The 25,568-nt window shown below is 32.4% G+C and overlaps 1 long non-coding RNA gene across 1 annotated transcript in view; it reads right to left on the reverse strand.

The window, feature by feature from the left end:
- The window catches only part of LOC129488145 (uncharacterized), a 521,486-nt gene that overhangs the window by 44,500 nt on the left and 451,418 nt on the right, over window positions 1-25,568 (reverse strand). Inside the window, exons 9-12 of the long non-coding RNA XR_010122386.1 lie at window positions 25,312-25,418; window positions 13,656-13,755; window positions 9,030-9,124; window positions 7,563-7,607 (exon numbers count right to left, since the gene is read on the reverse strand). This is a non-coding gene — a long non-coding RNA (uncharacterized lncRNA). The remainder of the gene's footprint in view (window positions 1-7,562; window positions 7,608-9,029; window positions 9,125-13,655; window positions 13,756-25,311; window positions 25,419-25,568) is intronic.

The following is a 25,568-nucleotide window of genomic DNA, read 5'->3' on the forward strand; positions in this document are numbered from 1 at the left end:
TCCATCTCCATCATAGTTCTTGGCTGACTAGGTGCTTGTTAATGAGCAGTAATATATTGAAAATAATGGTGTTTTTCTAAGTAGTAGGTCTCAACACTGAGCTTAAAATATTCAGTATACCATGCTGTAAACAGATTTGCTACCATTCAGGATTTATTCTGCCATTTATAAAGCATGGGAAGACAGTTTAGCATAATTTTTAAGGGTCTTAGAATTTGTGTAATTGCATGAGGATTGGATTCAACTTAAAGTCTCCAGCTGCATTAGTTTCTAATAAGAGAGCCACTCCTTTGAAGCTTTGAAGGCAGGTATTAACATCTCTTAGGTATAAAAGTTCTAGATGGCATCTTCCAACATAAGGCTGTTTTGTTTACATTGAAAATCTGTTGTTTAGTGTAGCCACCTGCATCAATTATCTTAGCTGGGTCTCCCTGAAAACTTGCTACACCTTCTACATCAGCATTTGCTGCTTCACTTTGCACTTTTATGTTATGGAGACAGCTTCTTTCTTTCAACTTCATGAACCAGCTCCTGCTAGCCTCACACATTTTTTCCTGGAGCTTCCTTACTTCTCTCAGTCTTCATAGAATTGAAGAGAGTTAGGGCCTTGCTCTGAATTAAGCTTTGAATTAGGGGAATGTTATGGCTGATTTAACTTCTATTCAGACCACTAAAACTTTCTCCACATCAACAATAAGGCTCTTTTGCTCTTTTATCATTCATGTGTTCATGGGAATATCATTTTAAATTTTCTTCAAGAACTTTTTCTTTGCAGTCACAGCTTGGCTAACTGATGCAAGAGATCTACTTTTCAGCCTATCTCAGATTTCAAAGAACCTTCCTCACTAAGCTTAATCATGTCTAGCTTTTGATTTAAAATGAGAGACATGTGGCTCTTCCTTTCACTTGAACATTTGGAGGTATTGTAGTGTTATTAGTTGGCATAATTTCAATATCGTCTGTCTTAGGAAATAAAAAAAAGCATGATGAATGGGAGAGAAATTGGGAAATGACCGGTTGGTGGAGCAGTCAGAACACACAAATAAATGTATTGATTAAGTTTGCCATCTAGTATGGGTGTGGTTCATAACAACCCAAAACAATTATAATAGGAACATCAAAGATCACTTATCACAGATCAGCATAACAGATATAATAATAATGAAAAACTTTGAAATACTGCAAGAATTATCAAAATATAACAGAGACACCAAGTGAGCTCATGCTGTTGAAAAAATGGTACAGATAGGCTTGCTGGATGCACGGTTGGCACAAATCTTCGATTTGTAAAACTCAGTATCTGCTACGTGCAAGAAAGCAAATTACAATAAAATGAGATATGCCTGTATAAGATCTTATCAATTTGTGTAATGTTCGACATAGTAATACAATAAAGTGTTCAGTTTTTATACGTGTATATTCATGTCCCCAGAGCATTTAAAATTATACATAAAATAAATACTATTTAAAATGTTATTATTTACATAAGTTATATATAAAATAAATTCAATAAATACTATGACTAAAGACACATTTCTGATTATATCTTATTTATATTGTTATATTCATAAATGTTATGTTCATCCATTTGTTAAAAAATAACACTTTTTTTGTTATTCTGGCTTTTAGTTCAAGAACTTCCATTTTTAATTCTCACCTGTAAATTATGGGATAAACTACTTTTAGGTATGAGTCTTCTAGTTTTTAGAGTCAATCTAGTTCCAGAGAAGATTGTTGTGACAAATGTTATAACTAACCATACCCTGATAAAATATGAGCTGTTAATACAAACTGAAAATCTAAGCAGCTTCCAGGCAAAAGAAAAAGTTGTCTATACATTTAAAACATGTTTGTGAGTTCCAGTGTCTTCAATATTAGAAGACAGAAGACAATGGAATAGCAGCTACAGACTATTAATATTAAAGGACTACAAGTCAGTCTTGTATCCTCCTTAATAAATGGCATCATCTGCCACAGTTTCGAGTCCCCAACCTAGGAGGTATTGTTGAATTATCTTTTTTCCTTAATACCCATATCTAAGCTATACATTCATTCAACAAACATTTATAAACTGATACATTTTTTACTTTTATGGAGCTTATGTATTTCTTGTGTGTGTAAATTTTGGCTACTCTAAAACCAAAATTATAGTTCAATCCCTATCCACAGCTACCATTCCAACTATGTCACAATTCTCTTCGGTTTGGGTAACAGCAATAGCCTCTTCCATAGGCTTTTTATTCTTTTATTATTATAAAAATTTCTCTGTGTCATTTCTGGATCATGATGCTCAACGCTCAAAGTATTCTGGTAAATTTCTGTTTTACTTGAAATCTAAACTCTTTATTTAACTCTTCAATGTCCTTTGTAATCTCACCCGTTACCTTTCCAAAAACACTTTGAACCTACCTCTGTCAACTTTAGTCACTGACCTGAAACTTCACAGGCCCTTGCATTTCTAAAACAATTCAAAAAATTTATTTTTTCTGCCTTGACATTTGCGTTGGCAGTTCCCTCTGCCTGGATGCCTTGCTATATGGCTGGTTCTCTCTTGCATTTCATGTCTAAGCTAAAACGTTGATGATCCAATGAAGACTCCCTGACCAATTACCAGGCCTTCCATCCTCTCATATGTACTTTTTTTCTTAGCACTTAGCATTAAACTTAATTTTTAAAATAATATATGTATTTGTTGATTGTCTTCCTATCACCATCTCCCACCATATATATTAGAATACACATTCTACAAGATCAGAAACCTTGTTTTCTTGTTCCCGGATCCATACCTAGGACCTAGAAAAATGTCTGATGTAGCATTATTGAAAGAATAAACACAATTTTCATTTTAGGATTGAATATTAAACTGATTCCATTTAGAAGTTTAGAGTCACAAGGATAATTTCAAGAGCACCTGGAAATGTACTATTTCCTTTTCAATGCCAACTGAAGAAGAAAATAATTCTAAAAGAATCTGACCTCATAAACTTCAGAGTATTAGGTATTTTTTAAACACTTGAGACTTGTTAGTTGATATTCTTTTTCACATAATGGCTCTTTGTCTCTAAACTTTCTTGTAATTCCATCTCTCTTGAGGTCACTAGAGGGCTTCACCCTAAGTAAGATATTATACTAACCTCAACAAAAACCCCACAATTTAATGTGGAAGTATCTAACCACATAATAAACTATTTGGATAGAAAGAAACAAGCTTGAACTTACTGTTAGATGATCTTATTTATCCTGTCTCAGGGAAGCAGCTATTTTTTTATGAGTTAAAGATAAAATGAATGTTAAAGTTACCACTTACATATGAAAGTGGATAGCTTTTATTTTCAACTCACATTACCTGTCATTCACTAGTCATGTATGATTTTAAGATGATAACTTTTGTGATAGTGTCCCTAATGCTTAAAACATTACAACTGTATGTTTCACAAATGCTAGCAAGAAAGTAAAGTTTAAATAAGTTAATGGGTGAAATTAGAAAAGCGACCTAACTTCAGAGGGGTTCAGAAAACTGAACAGAGAGTAAGGACTAAATAGCTTGCAAAACCATATTGCCAAACGCATATTAGATAACATTTTGCTTCTCACTGATTTTGATGAGCAAACTTACTGGGCAAATCATTCAAATTCTAATCAATTCTGTGTAATCACCGAAAAACATATGTCTTAAAATATATGTTGAACAACATAGGAAGACTCTTTCTCTAAGAAAGAAAAAGAAATAAATTGGCCAGGCATGGTCGCACACGCCTGACTGTGTGTATATGTGTATGCACACACACATATAGAATAATCAAACGTAGAAATTCATCATTTTTCTTTCTTTTACTTTCACCATGTCATTTTTTGATAATAGAAAACAACCAAGACAGAATCTGGCTTAAATTAAATTAATCAAACTCCTATTATAAAATGAAATTCAGAAATAACATAAAATACTTATAATTGCCTTTGCCTGTATGTGTAGGTGGGTGTGCATATGATTTCTTGACTGTTACATAGAGGAAAATAAAACAAGAGTAATTTAAGATAAAATAATAGAATATTAGAAGAAACAAAAAATATAATTTTATTCTTAAAAAAATTATACTGAATGTGATAGTTATAAATGCAGACTGATGCAAGTACATCGTATTTGTAAATTGATTTCCATATGCAGTTTCTGATGAACAATTTTTAGTAATGACTCCTAATAACAGCAACAAAAAATACTATTCTTAGTTTTATTCTTAGAAATTTTAATGAATTTTAAAATCTTGCAAACATAATTTGTGTTAATTTCTAAGATAAAGTTGTATTTTGATGCATGTCACTATTATCAAATATTTCACTTTAATGACTGGCATTAGGATAACTCAAAGTCTTACTGGACATTCAATTATAATCTTTATTTTTTGAGATTGTTCTATTATTCATAGGATGTCTGACATATTTGTCCCTTTGCCAATAATTTTCCCTATCTTTATAATGACAACCAAAACCAAACATTGTGACACCATTGAACTGTAACAAGTGTTGGCAAACTACAGCCTGTTGTGCCAAATATGGCCTATAACCTATTTTTTTGTATGGCCCATGAACTAAGAATGGTTTTTACATTTGTAAAGGGTTGAATAAAGAAAAGAAAAGAAGGGAAAAGAAGAAACGAACAAATAAAAAAGACTTTGTAACAGAGACACAGAAAATTATGTTTGTTTGCCCCACACTTAAATGTATGTTCCATGATGGTATATACTTTATCCATCTTGTTCACCAGTATAGGGTTAGAAATATTCCCAAAACATTAAAGGTCCATAATAAATATTTGCATAAAGGAAGAAAGTGATGAACTATCATGAGAGTCAAACTGTAAAATATTAACATTGAAAGGAAATTGGGGATCAAATTAAAGATGGCCAACAGGATCAAAATGATTAATTTATCAAAAAAACTTGGGACCAAAATGCTGTTACCTATTTTCTGTAAAATTTTCAGTAACCTGTCTACTGAATTGCATACATAAGACTGCCTATATAATTGAGCACATCTTAATTTATTTTACTTTTTCTAACTGACCATGTGATGATATGTTGAGATGCAAACTGTATTAGTCTATTTTCACACTGCTATAAAGAACTATCTGAGACTGGGTAATTTAAAAGAAAAGAGGTGTAATTGACTCCTCAGGAAACTTACAATTGCGGCAGAAGGCGAAACAAAATACATCTTACCATGGCAAGGCAGGAGAGAGAGAGAAGAAATCTATACACTTTAAACCATCAGATCTTGTGAGAACTCACTGGCTATCATGAGAACAGCATAGGGGAAACAGCCCCTGTGATCTAATCATCTCCTAGTAGGTCCCTTCTTTGACACATGGGATTACAATTTGAGATAAGATTTGATTGGGGACACATATCACAAACTATGTAAAAATCATGTGAGCAAGTAGTAGGCGGATTCATATTAAAATATTCAATTATTATTTTAAAGAAATACTCATGACAATACAACTCAAATATTTCTACTATCTCGCCTTTATTGAACCCATTATGTTCCATTATAATTGACATTTTAAATATACAAATATAGTCATCACTAAATATTCAAAATGTATTAAATGGTAATGTGCAAAAAAGTTGCATTAATTGTGTGTGTGTATGTGCATGCATGTGTTTGTGTTTGCGTGATGTGTGTTTGTCAATGTATGTGTATTTGGCCACAAAGTATTCTTTATATGTGTCTGTGGAAGCAGGAACTCTTTTGGTTAAGACAAATGTATTTTAAACGGATCTTCAACTATTCTAAAACTTGCTTTTGTGATTTTATTAAACTCTATCATGTTTATTTACATATCCAACTCTGTATAGTAATTTTATATGCATCTTTTAGTAGCTCATACATATTCTGAATAGTGAAAATTGTAGGGTGAGTTTATTTGGTATATTTATTCTTCCATTCTCCGAAAGAAGATAATACTTGACTTTATAGAATTGTGGATTTATTTGGACATTATAACTGAGTGTACCAAAGCAAGAGATTACTTAATAGAAAAAGTGTTTTTGAAATTATTTTCCCAGTGAATACCAAAGCACCTGTTTAATTTTTTTAATGTATTTAAAGTCTTTGGTGCCTAGCAAACAAATAACGATATTGATTATGCCACTTACTGAAATTGCTGATCTTTAATTGTGTTGTTACATGCAGGAATAACCTTTATTAAAGCTTATTTGCTTGCAGTAGTTTCCTAAACTCTTCTTCTTTCAAAGTATATCATATGTTATTCTTCATTTTTACTTTGCTTAGAAATGTTGCATATACAATTCTATTATCAGTAGACCACACTATTATGATTGAAGTCCCCCATACAATAAAATTAACCCTTTCTTTACAGAGTTTTGTTGACTTGATCTAACATTTACATAAAATAGAAACTGTGAAGACTAAAAAATATGCTTTTATTTATTATTTTAACAAATGCCAAAACCCTCTGTTCCAGCTTAAATTTTAGTATCATTTCATGAAAAACAAGCTATATTTGTTGCATTGTTTTTGTATTAATGTGATATAATATCATTAACGTTTTAAACAGTATTAATATTATCACTGTTATTAACAATATTAACATTAGGAATAGGGTAATTTCAGTAACATTCATGGAAACTTTAACATTTTAAATTGATTGAAAAAAGTTTTCTAGGTATGTTATTGACATGGTAGTTCAAAAATAACTTAATTTTCTTTGTATTTATTCACAAAATGTTGGAAGAGCCTTGGATGATATTGAAAACAAAAATATTCAAATATCACTAACCATGTTTTTCCTAACTCAGATTCATACTGGCATGGGGTGAAACAAAAATAAAACTATTAGATATTCCACAAAAGAAAAGTTAGCAAGTGATTTAACACATTTGAGAAATATTGTTAAGTATATTCCCTGCACCGTTTTATTATTTAATTCTAAAGATACCTTTCTCTTTTCTGAATTACGTTAAAACCAAGAACCTAGCATTCACTTCAAGTAATTCTGGATAATTTGATAAAAATCGTTTTCTCCAATATAACAAAATTACATGGATAAGTTACCATTGCAGTAGATTTTTGTAGCATTTTAATAAAAACTTACCTGAAAATCTTATTGATAAAGGTATTTTCAGAAAATGCAACTGTTTGAAATAAACATTAAACATTTGTATGACTTAAGAAGTGAGAAGCCTTTGTATTTCATGTATTTTTTTTCATACTTAAATTTGTATTCAGGAAAAGGAAATACATGGTAGCTTAGAATGGCCCAAATAACTGACATGTATTGATTTCTTTGTGAATTTTATTTTGAATATGATTGTCAATTAGCATTCTATATGTCATTCGACTGAATTCCATCTCATTTTTTAAGAATAATACGAGAAAGTTCTCACTAGTCTCTCTAGAAATTAGGAGTGGGGAATGAGGTACAGGAGATCAAATAAACAATTTTTTTTATTTATCTGCTCACATTTTTATTAATTTAATGTCTACATTTCCATTCATTTATTTTCAATAAATTATCCAGATATAGTTCAGCCATCTCTTACCTTCTTTTCCTCTCCGTGGAACAAGTTCATCACAAATTCTGTTGACTGAAATGAGCAAAAAGTCTGCTTAATGTTTTCTTCCTTTGACATAAAGAAGTCTTTACATTTTTCACAAAATATTACTTTGAATCATAAAAATCTAAATATTACATATTTTATATATAGATATAATATCAAATAATTACTTCCATTTTACATACAGCAAAACACTATACTACTATGAATATTAGAAGTCAGAAATGTATTTGCAATTCATGCATTAAAACCAAATTATCAAGAGAGGGAAAACTTGAAACAACTTGAAACTAAAAAAATACAACAAAGAAATCTGCAACTATAAATGTTTAAATTCATAGTCTTGGGATATTTATAGCAAACAAGAAACAGAATAAGAAGAGGCAATGGACCTTGTATACCTGACTGTGGAAATGCCTAATCAAAAACATTCATCACTAATAAAATTGTGAAAATGAAACATTTTAATGCATACAAATGTAGAGATATACATATTATAGTAGCACAACTCTTTGACAAGCATGCAATTTTGGCATAGGATTATTCATAATACAGAGCCTTTAAAATGAGTCATTTTAAATGACATTTAAAACATTAAAATTTTTTTCCTAAAATAATACACAGGAAACACTGCATAGCATTATACTGCTAAAGAAATTACACTCCATCAGAAAAAAATGCCATGAGACAAAAATTGCAGAGCTAGTTGTCATTTAATATTTCTAAAAGAGGGTATATAATGGAAATAGGTATTATATATAAAGAGCAAAGTGTTCTATTAATGTAAACCTCATAGTAATATACATACATAGAAGTATATTAAACTCATTTTGCTTTATGTGCTTAAATATTTTAAAATATGCACAGAATTTAGTGCATTATATTATTTATGATTCTGTCTACTCTTTGTTAGAATGAATAACTGTTTCCCATGGAACTATCTTAAAATTAAATTACAAATAAATAATAAATGCAATCACTGGAGAAGAGTAGCTGCTTTTGCCTCATAATTCTTCCAAAGAATATTGTGTTTGATTGACATTCTCTATAGCAATTGTTTTCAAGCACTGCAAATATTGAAATAATCAATTAATGTGATTTTGTGGTTAGCCACTAAAATAAATTTTAAATTATGAGGACATATTATTTAGACGATAAAAGAATTCATTTGACAACCATTTGACCTCCAAAGGACATTACATTAAGAAGCATATAATTTATTTGATAACTGACAAAAGCACTTAATGAGAATAAGCTCTACCATGAAGAACTGCCAAATTATTTAAAATGGTATGCACCTAGAGAAAACTGAACAATCTTATTGAACAGAATAGAAAACACATAAGTAAATCATTGAGTGTTTTAATAAAAATTTAAAAACAGAAAAACCAATGAGACAAATTATCTTCCCTACATTCTTCACCCAATTCAGATTCAAATTATCTTCCCTACATTCTTCACCCGATTCAGATCAGCACAGAGGCCAAATCACTAATTGTTTCCTCCAAGAGATGTAGGTCTTATCTTCTTCTTTCTGTCTGTGTCAGCTAAAAAACAAACCAAACAACAACAAAGAAGAAGATGTGGTAAATAACCCAAGACTCTGGCCATTGTAGATTCTATGAGATAATATATATTTTGTTGGATGCCATATAATGACTTTTGGCAGGGTTTTCTATTTATTTATTATATCCTCCCCACCTATACTTTGAAACCAATAAATATATCCAATATAAGTGCAAGTCAAGCAAACTAGAGAGGGATAAACGTAAATTAATTTAAAAATACTGAAAAATCTCATTTGTTTTCTGAAATTATTAAAATTCAAAGATCCGCTACTGGGAATACTGAATCGTATATTGGGCTTTGGAAAAGACTTAAGTACACTTATTTTCAAAATTATTTTCATGTGCGTGATATATACCATATTATATCATACTCATTACACATGTCATCTCAAAATCTGAAAATGAAGCCTTCTCTATTTTCTTTCTCACTCAAATTAATTGCTCCCTGTGTTTTAGTAGAGGGCTTTGTTGACAGCTGTTTTACAACACTGAACAAAGACTTTCATATATTAGAGTCATTTATGTATATATGAGTCTCCCCAAATGCCTCTTCAACTACAGAGCCCTCAGTTTCTAGGACAGAGCTCAGCATCTAACAGATGCATTATAAATTTGAATTTAATTAGATTCCAGCCACCTAAACTGAGTTGAAATCAGATAGTAAAAGGTTCCAACTGCAGTGGGAAAATTTGCAGAGATTAAGTGTTGGGACTGGATTTGAAGTAAAAAGCATAAAAGACATTTATAATACCAGTTGGAGATGAGAACTTATCACAGAAGAGATACTTAAGCACAGAGAAAAGAATATTAAATGACAAATAAATATAATTGCTTCCTGGGCCTATTTATAAAGACAATAGCTCTATTATCATGAACAAATGAAAATTTTTAAATTTTTCACTCTTTTAAAATGGTAATAATATTTATCTTGTAAATATGAGTCCAAAATGTAAAAATTATATGTTAATATATTTATTGTGATATAAAGGGAATTCCCATGTAAAATGCTATTACTGTTGCCTATCTTAATGTAATATATAATTAGAAATAGTTATAAAAATAGTATACTGAGAAAAATATTCATTCAATAAACACTATATGCCAGACACTGTTGTAGATGATGAAGATTTAAGAGGGGAAGAAAGAGACAAGCATCTTTGCTCTTACTACTTTTTAGTTAATAATGTACACAATTCAGTACTCTTGCCTGTTTTTGAGCAAACACACACAAAATTAAACTTTAGGTCTATAACAGCTTAATTCCACTCATATACATCTATTGAGAGGCATTCCTGAAAGATATTACTGTAATACTGAATGAGCAGAAAGGAGGTTCAGAAATAATTATTTTTTAAAATATTCCTCCTGATAAAAACTTCTCTGTAGTCTAAGTAACCTTAAAGTTTCTCAATTCTAAATTGTTAAACTTTCCATTTGATCTTTCTCTAAATGATTATACATGTCCTTTGTCTAAGGAGCAATCATTTCTAGCCTAGGCAAACATTGCCTTCTCAATGCCATTTGATCATGCAAATCTGGCAGCAGAGGAATATTTATATTGAATATACAGAAGACTTTCAAATCTTTGAAAAGTGAAAGTTTTGAAAACAAGTAAAAAATTTAAAATTAAAAAAAGGTAGCTAATGAATATTGGAGTGCAGTTACAACTAAAAGACAATTTCAAATAGCCAAATATGAAACAATTAATAAAAGTGAATTATTTATCAAATAAGTACTATGTAATATTAATAGGTTTCAACATTCATACTGAATATTCTAAAACATTCAAAAAAATTATGATGTGTTTAATCCTAACTCAAAACACATAAACAATTTTCATAGATAGGAATAAAAACTATCTTACTTTAAAAAAAGTTTGCATAAAGAATAAACAACAATTTGAAATTAAATACATATGGATTGTCATAAAATATAACAAAGTTTTATTATATTTTCTAAACGAGAAAGAGAAAAGATTGTTGTTGGTAGAGGAGAGCTGTAAGGGAGTTATTCTTTGGAAGGACATTCTTCTTTCTACAGCACTTTTTTATTAATAGTAAAAAACTTTGCAGACTCATTTTTCGCTAAAATTGTACTAAAAAAGTTACAGCACAAGAAAATAACCTGTTGCATAAAACAAAATCTAAAGGTAAGCATGCTTTAAGCCATGTGAACATGGCATAAATGCTATTTCACTCTGAAGTGTCATATTACATCAGTATTTGCAGCTTGGATATGTACACAAAGCAACAAGCTGGAAAACCCAAATTTCTTCCTTATGATATATTCTGACTAAAAATTATGGTTGAGTGAAGTGGAGAGGATATCTTTGCCTAAAACAGTAATATCAAAGCATCGCATATTTATTTATTTAGTGTTTTTACATGAAAAACATTACACAAAGAAACGTTCTCATTATCTCAAAGTTGGCACAACTTTTCATGAACTGCAATGGATGAAAGTCGTAACAGAGGAGTCAGTGTGTGCTGTAAGTCTTTAGTCTATGACCCTTGGGAAGAGCAGCATGTTTGGCCTGGGGACTGCCTGAGAAGTTAGAAAAAGACTTTGCAGGACATCTCTTGGAATGCCTTTTACCTTGGAGTTCCAGGAGCATAAATATTTATTACTTTTAGAAATTTTGTCATACCAGACAAACAAAGTAACTTATAGATATATTATCAGCTAATTTTCTATTAAATTATTCACATCTACTACAAAAGGAAAAGCCCCTCATTAGGTAGATTATCACCTCATACTCTCCCCACTAGCTGCTGTTTGGCTTAACTGATCAAATGTAAAAGTATGTATTTAGGAAAACAAACTAAAGAAAAATTTTAGAGATAAGTTTTTCAAATTATTTATTATAATGTAAAATATAATATGAAGGTGCTTTTTTAGAATAAAGCAGTCTTGAATGAGAAAAAAAATCTGCCATGACAATGATTGAGAAATTCTTTTTTTAATTTATTTTTATTTTTTATTATTGTACTTTAAGTTTTAGGGTACATGTGCACAACGTACAGGTTTGTTACATATGTATCCATGTGCCATGTTGGTGTGCTGCAACCATTAACTCGTCATTTAGCATTAGTTGTATCTCCTAATGCTATCCCTCTCCGCTCCCCCCACCCCACAACAGTCCCCAGAGTGTGATGTTCCCCTTCCTGTGTCCATGTGTTCTCGTTGCTCAATTCCCACCTATGAGTGAGAACATGCGGTGTTTTGTTTTTTGTCCTTGTGATTAAAAGTAATTATCCTTAAATGTTTACAGCAAAATTTTAGACTTTTCCCATAAATTTTAAAATTTTCTGAAAAAAATTACTTAAAATATAATCCCTAACACTTTTAGAATATAACACATTAAAACTGACTTGTACCCGAGAGAACTTATAACATTTCATTCAATTTTATTAATGGGCAAGACAACATCAACACTACATATGAAGCCTAAGTTTTAATCAAATATAAATTCATAGATCAAAATATATACAACTGGAGAATTAATATAATCTAGATAATAAAAGAAAAGACAACAAAACTCAGAAATAATTGGTTGAAAATATTAGCTTTCTGAACTGTCAAATATCATTTTTGGTAAGAAATCTCTATTGCAAAACAAACTTTATAAAGAGAAAACTATCTGACTAGAACAATTGGTAAATTTTTGAAAAAATACACCAACATTTTTACCTCAGAAATGCTACTTGGAATATAAGATTTGTTGGAGTTTCAATTGAATTTTCCAAAACACAAATTCAAAATTTATATAAATTATTTTGGAACACACTTTTTTTTAAAGAAAACAAGTTGGGGAAAAAACTGACAAAACTCCAGAGAAAAATAAAATTCTTCTTCAACTTGTTAAGGAGCATGATGTGATTATTTCAAGTAATAATAATACATATAAATAAGCATTCAATAAATTTAAGTTATTGAACAAAAATCTTCAAAAGACTACAGTTGATATGCACATCCTCTTAAGAAACCTAATAATATTATTAAGAAAGATAAGATTCATATTAAAATAGCTCAAGCAAAAACATCATAGTTCCAAAAACAGCCAAAGAGAAAGTTTCATTGTGCCAAGTCTTAGATCAGAGAAAAGATCGACCTAAGATATTGCTCTTCCAGAACTTTGCTCTTTCTAGGTTGTTGATAAAATGATAATTATAATAAGCAATGGATGTGTGTGATGGAAAGATGCCATTAGGCACAAGCAAAGGTTACAGATTTCTTCACATAGATGGCCAGAGGAAGCATAAGACAAAGCTGTAGTGTTGATAGTTATTTGGTCAAGTCAATCTGTCCTACAGCTGCTGATATTACCAATTGATAGGGGCAAGATTCCTGTAAAATTCAGAGGGATTTTTAATATTCCTAGCCTATGGTTCTGTTCAGACACTTTTAAATAACTGGCAAACATTCTAGCACATAGCAAAATGGTATTTGCACTGATACTGGCTAGATCAAAAGTCCATTTCCCAATTTCTCATTCATAGCAAGTACGTACCATATTCTGGCAAATCAACCTGGTCACACTTCCACTCCTATTGTGAGAAGCTGGGTTATCACGTAAGTTTACTTTCAGCATACTTTTACCAATATCGGATCTTCAAAGGAAGAAAAAAAAAAAGAAGAAGGAGGAGGAGAAGAAGAATGAGAAAAAGGAAAAGAAACAGGAAATTATATTAAGAATGAAATTGTCAAAATAGCAAATGATTCTAAACTTTCTAAGATTAGAAAAAGATAATAAAATAACAAGCAGAGTAAAAAAAAGAAAGCATAGTCAAAAAGGCAGAATACAAGTTAAATGCGAGTAAATGCAAGGTAATTCATTGAGAAATAAATATTCAAAATATTATGAACAAAACACAAGTTTTTGAAATTTATTTATATCCCAAGATAAGTACATTAGAAACCATGTAAATCATTCCGTAAAATTCTAAAACTTACATATAATTATCACATCTTTAAATATAATGTGTAATGATTCTATTTTGTCAATTTGCAATTAAAAATGTTCTTTCATAGATTTTAACATATTTTATTGTCAAAAACAACTTATCACCCTTATCTCAGAGCTTACCATCTCTATGTAAGAACACAATTAGATGCATTTTTAGACCAATGCTAATATACAGTTGTCAAAGAACTGCAAAATACAGCAGTCCCTCCTCATCCACAAGGGATACATTCTAAGATCCACAGTGGATGCCTGAAACCAGCGTTAGTACAAACTCAATATATACTGTACAATGTTTCCTAAACATATGTACCTATGACAAATTTTAATTTAGAAATTAGGCACAATAAGATATTAACAATAACCAATAATAAAATAAAACAATTATAACAACATACTCTAATAAAAATTATGTGAATGTGGCACCTCTCTCTCAAAATATCTTATTGTACTGTAGTCACCTTTTTTTGAAACACAGAAAGTGAAACTACAGACTGGTGGGACTACTGTATACTGATTTTAACTGCTCTTTCTACCCAAATTTCATTTTATTTCACAAATATTGGCATTTTTTTAATTGCAACTAATTATACAGTTTCTTTTACTTTGTGCTCCCTGCATCTCCAGAAAGTAATAATGAAGTCTCCCCACTTTCCCTTTACCCTCTCCCTCAATATACCATGGGAAATAATACAAAATGGGAAGTCTAAGTTTGAGAGATAATATAATCAAATTTTCAAATTCAAACTGAAAACTACCCTGCAACATGTATTAGGAAGATGTGACCTGAATGTTAATGTCTTCTCCATCATTCCTTCTATCAAAAGACTTCTTGCACCTGAAGCAAACAGGTGCTGAGATTGAGAGGGTGCAAGTGAGGGCTTAGTGCCAACTGAATGCCAACACAATAGAGCAAGTCTCATCATATAGGAAAAAGTATCAGTGGAGAAAAAACTGCTGTTATTTTCAAATATGATTAGAGTCATATTTATTTGTAGGTCAGGAAAAATGTAACCATCCATGGAACAGAAAATACAGAGGAACTTCCACATCAGCAGGCAGAAGGAGAGAGATTGAATAGCAGCTTTTTTAAGCTTGTAAAAATAAGTGGGGAAAGTAAAGTTAAAAAAAGGGGGCAGTCAACATCGATCATAACTAAAGTGAGTCAAAAGAACTCAGATCAAGTATAGAAGTCTTAAGATTAATTGACATTAGTAAAGGAGAGTAAATGAGACCAAGGAAATTTTCAGATTGAGTTAAGAAAAACAAACTGAGATATATGCATTTTTAGTAAAATCACATTAATGCAAAGCATCAAAATGATTGAAAATAAGTATTTAGACAAAGGTATCCATGGCAAATAAATACAAAACAAGAATGATAAGTTAATATCACATGTGTTAGAGTAAGGATAAATGTACTAAAAAAGCAAGCATAACACGTGAAATTATGTAATGACTGAGATATAATTTATTAACATTAATGAGTGATAAACCTTAAATTGTAAGATTAAATACATGTTTAAATTTAATATATAATATATAAACAATATACAAAAACTAATAAAATGAAGAAAAATAGTTACGTGGAAGATTACAATGTCTCCCCTAAATTGAAAATATAATCTTCTGTCCATTGAACATGAACAAGTTTATCTTGTACTTTTCCATTTTAATAAATAATACTGTGATAGAGACAAAGAAGATAAAGAGAATAATGATGGAGATATAAATGGAGATTGATATGTAAATATATATTATTTCAATTCTTATTGATGGTTAGCATAAATATAGAAACATGAAATAATGTCAATATTGTTTAGTAAACACCACACATGTAAAACTCCCCACATCAATATAGAACATTTCCAGAAAGGTCCCTTGTGTTGCTTCCCGTAAATACGTACCCTCTATTTTAACTTGTATCACCATGAATTCTGCTTGTTGTTAAATTGAATTTCACCATATTTACAGAATAACACTCTATGGGCTTATGTGCATCTGCATTCTGTCGCCCAATATATCATCTGTGAGGTTCATCCATATTCTTGAGTTCATCAGTAGATTTTTTTTATTGTTGTGACCTAATCAATTGTTTTTGTATGCCACAATTTAGTTACCCATTCTTCTATTAATAAGCTCTGGATTGTTTCCAGTTTTGGGCAACTACAAATGAAGTTGAAATTAATATGTATATGCAATTCTCCTAAGTATATTCATAAGAGCGGTGTTCTTGAATCACAGGAATAGAAAGATGTTAAATTTTAGTAGAGTCTGACAAAAAGATGTTCTTTCAGAATGGTTGTAAAAATTTACCTCCCATGTATGAGTGTTTTAATTGCTTAATATCTTCACCATCACTTGGAGTTGTCACTCTTAGTGAGAGTATACTGTTATTTCATTGTAATTTTCATTTGCATTTCCCTAAAAATAGTTCTATTAAATGTATATTTTATAAACTTATTGGCCACTTAAATATCATCTTTTGTGAAGTGGCTTTTTAATTATTTTGCTTATTTTTCATTAGTTTTTTCTTTCTTTATAATTTGTAAAATGATATACATACACATCTGTATATACATCTACCTAAATACACAAACTTTGAATGTATATAAATTTTGTGTATAAAGAAGGTTTTATGTCTTTTGTGAGCTATGACAAATGGCCCGCATACACTTGAGAATAATATATTTTGTAGGTGAGGTCTACATCAAATTGACAAATACTATTGTATAATTTTCTATATTTGAAATGAATATATGTTTGCTGCTCCATTAATTTTTGATTATCATGTTAAAATATTTTAATGTTAAGATAATGTGCATATTTCTCCTTTTTAAATCTATTTTTGCTTTATATATTTTAAGATAGTTAGGGATTTCTGATTGACCAAATATTTTATCATTTTAAAATGTCTCTTTCATCTTTAGTAATATTTCTTCATTAATTCTGCTTTGATGTTACAATAACCAAATTTATCGTTCTTATTATTCTAATAACAATTTTTCTATTTATTTTACTTTCAGCCTATCCATAACATTATTTTTTCAGTGGATCTCTTCTTAATAGCAAACAATTGAGGTTTGTTCTTTGGTGTTTTTCTCCCAATCTGGCAACGTCTTGTTTTTGTTTTTTTTTTTGAGACAAAGTTTTACTCTGTTGCCCAGACTGGAGTGCGGTGGTGCAATCTTGGCTCACTGCAAACTCTACCTCCTGGGTTCAAGTGATTCTCCTGAATAGCTGGGATTATAGGCACCTGCCACTATGCTGGGCTAATTTTTGTATTTTTAGTAGAGACTGGGTTTCACCATGTTGGCCAGGCTGGTCTCAAACTCCTGACCTTAAGTGATCCACCTGCCTCAGCCTCCCAAAGTGCTGGGATTACAGGTGTGAGCCACCATGCCTGGCCTATGTTTATCTTTTGATTAAAGTGTTTATCTTGATGGCAGTTGTGGCCCATCTGGAGCAGCCACTGCCATGATACTGGCTGCAGTGGGGTAGGTGTAGCTATGACTGCATGCTTCCCAGAGAATTTGTAAGCTGACAACAGGCAGGATCCTTGCCCTCCTGGGTGCAGCTACAGCCACAAAAGCCATGGCTGTGGACTCAAGCATCTCTGCCCTCTTGGGGATCTGAGAAGCCCCCACTGCTCCCACAGGTTCAGAAGTGCCTGCTCCCGCTGCCTGGCCTCTTAACTCTGGCACCCACTCCTATCTTAGAACAAAGTTGAGCCTGAGCCTAGATGATGCCACCGGGTGTACACATGCTCAAGGCAGTGCTGGCATGCCAGCCCTTTGCCTCCTCAGCCCCTTCAGGACTTTGGGTGCTGAGCACAGGAGGGAGGCCAAGGTGGGAGCTGAGGGCAGCTCAGTGCTGGCCTGAAGGCACCTGCCCCCACCACCCTTGCACAAACAGCTTGAGTTGCCCTAGATGATTGCAGGAGGCAGACAGCTTCCTGGGTGGAAAGGATCAGGTCCCCAGTGAAACTCCACTTTCAAGCCAGGGACAGTCTGAGGCCTGCGGGCCAGGTTGACGGACCAGAATGGGAACTTAATGTGCTTTTTCTGGGGCCACCAATGGCCTGCCATGAACCAATCAACACACACTTCTTCCCCTCTGAAGCCCATAAAAATCCCCGACTCAGCGAGACTCAAAGAGGGGACCCTGATGACCCACCTGCAGAGAGGAGCTACTCACTCCAGGGTCTCTTCTCTGCTGAGAGGTGGGCAGATGTTGGGTCTACCATCTGCAGAGAGGAGCTACGCTCTCCAGGGCTTCTCTTTGCTGAGAGCTGAACACTCTATGGGAAGACCTGCCTGCAAAGAGGAGCTACCCACTCCAGGGTCTTTTCTCTGCTGAGAGATGCACACTCATCATGACACCCTAACTGCAGAGAGGAGCTACCCTCTGTGGGTTTCCTCCAAGTTGTTTGGTCACTCAATAAAGCTTCTCTTTGCCTAACTCACCCTTCACCTGTCCGTGTACCTCATTTTTCCTGGATGAGGGACAAGAACTCAGGACCTGTCGAATGGTGGGACTGAAAGAGCTGTAACACAAACAGGGCTGAAACACACCCCTTGTTTGCCACATTACAGCCAAAAAGAAGGTGAGAAGAGAGAAGGAGAGAAGAGCTGTGGCGCCTCAGGGAGCCCAGACCTAGAAGCTCCCTGATCCAGGATGATGACACCCTCTTTGAGACTCTGCAGTTCCTGGGTATCTCCAAGCATCTGGCATCTCCACGTTCCCTGGTGCCAGCCATGGAAGCCTCACAGGGAGCTGGCATCTATGCTGGTGCCTAGAGCTGCCTGCTCCACCACAGCCAGTGTGCCTGGCTGTGTGCAGTGGCAAGAATCCACGCTTGCTTTCTCACATACACCTTGCCACTCTGCTCACTCTTGGTAGGTGTAGGATCCAGGCCAGCAGCGTGAGCCAAGTGCAGCCTGCCAGGCCGAGTGGGTGGATGAGCCCACTAAGTCTAAGTAGTATATCTAGGTAGTTAGAAAAAAACTGCTGATTCCATTAGAAACAAGGATTTCTGCCTCCTAATGAAAATTTATCGTATATAATAACTGTATCTATCATGTAACTACAGATTTTCATCCTATAGCCAAATATGGTTTCCCAAAACAGATTTCTGTTAAAAACATATGTATGTATAGTATATGAATATAAATATAAAAATAAGCTATAAAATACACAACCAAATAATCATATAATGTATATCATCTTATGCAAATCAATAAATTCTGACTCTCACTATTCTGTTAATAAATAAAAACTACAATATTATTTTTCTAAATCAAATACATTTTCTTCAAGGAAGGAGTATATTGGTTAAGTGTTTATCATACTCCTAACACAAAAGTCACTACTTTGGATATTGAAAGGTTCTATCTCTATGAAGTAAAAAGGTAGCATCTACAAACTTATCTTTGGATTTTCTTTCCTTCTGCTTCTCTTTAGGATTTTTAAGTGTCTTAGACTCTTGAGTTCTTACTTGGTTAGCGGCCTAAACTGATAAACCAAAACCATTTAAGGAGCTATTTTTTCAAAAACATATTTTCAGATGAAAAATTTTAAATAATTATGTACTACACGAAAATTTTTACATTTCAAGAATTGTTTTATAGTGTAAAACTTTTGTTGAGTGCCTCAAAAAACATTTATTAATAATATTTTTGAAGCTTATGAAATGGTTACATGATTACCCCTTGTTACACTGACTAGAGATGAAACTCTATGTAGCTATACTTGACATTGTATTAATCTAAGACACTAAAGAGAGAGAGAATACCTACATGGGAAACATTTGTTTCAGAATTATAGTTTCAAATGTGATTTAAAATTGCAATAAATTTTGTATCTCACCTGGATTAGGGGGAAAGATAAAATCTCCTGGCTGGAATCACTTATTCCATTCTTGATATCTGCAATCTGTTCTCCACATATACTAAAACTACAAATCACATTATTTAAATTGCTTTTCACCTACAAAATTCCATCTCCATAGAGTGACCTACAATGGCCTTACATTATTTGCTTCTGCCGATTCTCCTTTCACACTTCTAACCACTCATCCAATCGCTTGTTGTGCTCTAATCATACCAGCCTTCCTTTTACTCGTCTATGAGTTAAGCTAGTTCCAGCCTCAGGGTCTTTTATTTTCTGTTCCCCCTACCTAAAACGTTTTCCTCAGATTTTTCCTTTTGTTATTCAGATTTTAATACAAGGTCAGCACTCCAGAGAGTTATTCATGATTAAAAATTGTTCCTTTTGAGTGAGATGATTTACAGGCAAAAACAGATGCAAGTGAGAATACGGAAAAAGGGGACCCCTCATACACTGTTGGTGGGAATGTATATTAGTACAGTCCCTGTGCAGAACAGCATGGAGGTTCCTCAAAAATATAAAAATAGAACTACCATATGATCCAACAATCCCACTGCTAGGTATGTGCCTGAAAGAAAAGAAATTGGCACATGGAGAAGACATCTGCACTCCCACATTTATTGCAGCACTATTGACAGTAGCTAAAATATAAAATCAAACTATTTTCCATCAATGAATAAATAGGTAAAGAAAATATGGTACACAATAAATGTTATTCAGCCATTTAAAAAACACAATGGATGTTATTCAGCCATTAAAAAAAAAAAGACTAAAACCTTGTCATTTGCTTCATCATAAACAGAACTGGAGGTCATTATGCTAAGTGAAATAAGCCAAGCACAGAAAGACAAATATTGAATGTTCTCACTTTCTTTTTTTTTTTTTTTTTTGAGACGGAGTCTTGCTCTGTCGCCCAGGCTAGAGTGCAGTGGCGAAATCTCGGCTCACTGCAAGCTCCGCCTCCCGGGTTCACGCCATTCTCTTGCCTCAGCCTCTCGGAGTAGCTGGGACTACAGGCGCCCACCACCACGCCCAGCTAATTTTTTTTTTTTTGTATTTTTAGTAGAAACGGGGTTTCACCGTGGTCTCGATCTCCTGACCTCGTGATCCGCCCGCCTCGGCCTCCCAAAGTGCTGGGATTACAAGCGTGAGCCACCGCGCCCGGCCGCATGTTCTCACTTTCTGTATGAGGACTAAAAAAGTGAATTTCATGAAGATCGATTGGTGGTTAGATTGAAGATAGATTGGTGGTTACCAGAGGCTGGGAAGAAAAAGTGGCATTTGTTCCTTAACAGGTACAAATGCATGGTTTGACAGAAGAAATAAGATGAAGTGTTATATCATTAGAATGACTACATTTACTACATTGTACATTTCAAAATAGCTAGAAGAGAATAATTAGAATGTTTCTAACAAAAAGAATGGACAAATATTTGAGGTGATTGATATCCCAAGTACAATAATTTGATCTTTACAAATTATCTGATATATGAAATTATCACATGTACCCGAAAACTATGTACATCTATTATACATAAATTAAAAAACAAATTGTAAAAGAAAATCATTTATTGACCCTCCCCCCAAAATGCCTGTATATCACAGTGCCCTGGTTTATTTTTTTTTCCTGTCCTCTAATACATGACTTTACACACAATAGACACTGAATATATATTTCATCAGTGAGCAAATATGATTCACTAGTAAACGTAATTGTGAATTTCTGGATTTCCTAATTAGCATAAAATTGTGGATTTCCTAATTAGCATAAAATTGTGGATTTCCTAATTAGCATAAAATTGTGGAAAGGAAAGCAGAATTCTGTAGAAGAAAAGGCATAAGATCTCCTATTAAAAACCAGAGTTCAAATATCATCCCCACCAATTACTCATTGTAGAAACAAAATATATAACAACCTGGATTTTCCCTACAAAATTTTTTTTTAAAAAACTAAAAATGTTATTTAGTAAATGAAATAAAATTGCATTTTATATGTGCAGCATTACTTAGAGTTTAATAAATAATAACTTATTTTCTGTATATGCATGCTTAAAAATAACTTCTTGAGATATCTGTATCTCGAGAGATATCTCATGCAAGGGAAGTTGTTCTGTAGCAAGTACATTCAGGAGAAATAAATATATACTTAACTGGATTAAAGAATGATATGAAATTGAAAGATTTTTTCTAAAAATGTTGTCACTAGGCAGTTATGAATATTCATCTTACAATACAAATAGAAACAATTTAGAAGCCTCCGAAACACCTCAGACACTTCTTTTTTTCTACATAGATATCATAAAATGTATTTGTTACTACTTACAGGTTAAGAACAATTCAATGTACAACATGTTTTATAAGAGATATGGAAATGAATAACTTTTCTTATTATCTAAATGTAAGCCATACAACTTGCCACTTTTTTTTGAACACACCCAATTGTTTCTAAAGATACATATATCTCAATAGTTATAAGTTTTTAAGTTGCAGAAAGAAATCTGTTCTCATACAGCAGACTTTGCATCTTCTTTCTCAGAGGGCATATCTTTCGTGTTCTGTATTGAACAATTAATGTCATTAGAGAATAAAGAATTAATAGCTCTCATTAAAAACATCTGGAGAATTTCAGTACCACCATAACTGCTGCCAACTTCTGCCCAAGTAGAAATCAAGGTTATATTCTTAATTCTTGCTTTGAAATTGCCTTCAACGAGTTTATGAATTTCCAAAGGAAAACTATCATATCACAATAAGATTCCAACTTAGTTAATATTCAGGAGTAAAATAAAACACTAGATTATTAATTTGGTTTATGAGCAATAAAATTATTTTGACATAATATGAATTAGTATACAGAAACCATTACTGTTTTTATTTTCTGTAATTAGAACAAGAGAATGTAAAATTCTTATTATTGCCAACATTCCTAAGGATATTAAGAGAAAGTGACTGATTTTTCCCTAACCATGGTTCATACAGAACCATATAGCCTTAAAATGGTTACGTCTGTACAAAGTTATGTAGTGGTGCTCTAATTCAGTAAGACAAAAGAAATAACATTTAAATAATAAGTTGTTTACATTGATTTTAAATTCTCAAATTGTTACTTTACTTAAAAAACCAAAGCATATGAAAGGGCATTTAAACAGAATATGTTTTTTTATACCAACTATTTTATTAACTTTATTTTGTATTCTGCCTTGATTCTGCAGGTGCAGAAAAATAGAGCTCATCTTAATAAATGTACTTTACTTATTTAATATATTTATCTCCATTTTTTTAAGAGACAGGGTCTCGCTATGTTGCCCATGTTGGTCTTGAACTCCTGGGCTCAAGTGATCCCCCCTGGGCTCAGTCTCCCGAGTAGCTGGGATTATAGGAATGCACCACTGTGCCCTGCTTTGTTTTATAAGTTTTAATCAGGCATAGCATAAACTCTTCAAATTTAAAGGAGGCAAATGGTAAATCATATGATGAGAAAGTACTATAAGTGTAGTTCTGTTAACCTAACGATTCTAATACAAAACTATTAGTAAACACAGTAGGAATTTTCTGACACTGTAACAAGCTTTCCTTTTTAAAAAAATTTCCATTTGCTGTTTTCAATTTTAAAAATCTAAGTTTGATTCATCAGTTGTCTTGAGAACTATAACTGCTTTTCAGCTATACTTTCAACTATAATTACTTTTCATTAAGTTCCTTTATTTATCTTTAACTTAAAATTTAGAGTACTTTGGATTTTTTCCAGAAAATCTCACCTATTATATGACTTGCATGTAAAAAGATTATTTCACTATACAAAGATAAATATATTTTTATAAATTATTGTAGGTTAAAAATTATTTTCAAACACTAACATGCACTGAGCCACTTCCATATATGCCGTATCAGGTGTTTTTTTCAAATATTAATTTTTGCCTCTGGCCATAATTACATACATTAATGGTTTAGAGAAGTGTTTATTAACAACTAAGTATTTGGTATTTCATTAAACATATTGGCTGACAAAAAAACAAAATAATTGTAAGAAAAGGTCAGCATGCCCCCAAATAGCTCAGGATCCAAAGAAAAAGATAGAACATATGTTTGTGAAATCATTAGACAATCATGAACAGGTAGCATCCATGGCTCTGCTTATCAGTTAATCTTGAAGGAGTTAAATGTGAGGTGATATTTTAAGAAAAAAATTTATAAATGATCATGTACATTCTAACAATATGATCATTTTCCAAATATTTCTTTGAAAAATGTGTTTTCATAAATAGTAATAAAACAATAAACCTACCGCCTCAGTTTTAATATGTTGGTATCCTCACTTCTTTCTTGGATTTATAATTGAGATATCCTTCTGATTATTTAGTTTCTTTCCTTAAGTAATGTAGTCATAAAGGTTGACACCGTATATAAACATTCTTGTGGCCATTAGTATTTGTATGATATTTTACCTCTAAACTATCAAACATGATACACTGAAAGGCAAATGGCAGTATAGAATAGTGGTAAACAACATGAAATTTGGGTGGTGGGGTCACACAGTTTGAATTGATTCCTAGTTCAGCAATGTTAACAACATTACTTTTCTCACAATCTTATTGCAGGAATTAAATACATCAATATAAGTAAAAAATTTCGTAAGGCTCTCTGGGGGCATGTGATATGTTAGCCATTAATATTATAAATCAAGTGGCATTGATCCCAAGCAGTAGATTGGGGGTCTAGATTAAACACATCCAAATATGTTATTTTATTCCAAGGGAAAGAAATGTGGCTTTCTTCTGTGAGGCAAGATATTACATGATTGATACAGAAGCGCAACTCATCACCTCAGCCATGTTAACACCATACTCTTAAGAGAACATTTCCCAAAATAGGCCCCGCTAAATGCTAGTTATTTTAAGACATTCTGGGAGAAGGGTGCTGTACCCAAATACTTTTTGAAAATGTACATATATATCATTTAGTTGGAGAATCACTAATCATTTAAAGTATAATAAATTCTGAGTAAAAACTACAGCCAAGTAAAGAAAATTAAATCCAGTAAGTCGCAAAAGTATAAGTCTACACACATGTGTGTATGTGTAAGAGATAGTGATCTATAAATATACTGTAGAATTACCGTGGAACAGAGTTGGGAAAATTTTGCTCCGAGTCCACACAGATGTCTTTTTTACACAGGATCAAGGGGTGACAATGAGATATTGATAGTGATGAAAAACTCTCAATATGCAGAGAGTTTTATAAGTACCCAAAAGTTTGACTACTTATTAAAACTCTCCAAACATCTTAGGTCTGCAAAATTTTCCTAGAAAACTCACCTCTTGAATACTAGTTTTATTATTAGATTGCTGATGATTGCTGCTCCCCTTCAGGCTAGAAACATGCTTAGAACACCTTTCTAATGATTTCACTTCTTTTCCAGAACCTAGGAAATGCAGACATATAAAATATAAGAAACATTCAAATTGTAAAAGTTACCAAGTTTGGTGAAACTTAAAATTGTAATAGAAGTTCAAGAAGTATACTTATTAATCTAAAACAATTTTCTCACTTTTAAAGTGTCATTTCACTATTT

The sequence above is a fragment of the Symphalangus syndactylus genome, chromosome 8 (genome assembly GCF_028878055.3).
Source record: "Symphalangus syndactylus isolate Jambi chromosome 8, NHGRI_mSymSyn1-v2.1_pri, whole genome shotgun sequence".
Taxonomy (NCBI): domain Eukaryota; kingdom Metazoa; phylum Chordata; class Mammalia; order Primates; family Hylobatidae; genus Symphalangus; species Symphalangus syndactylus.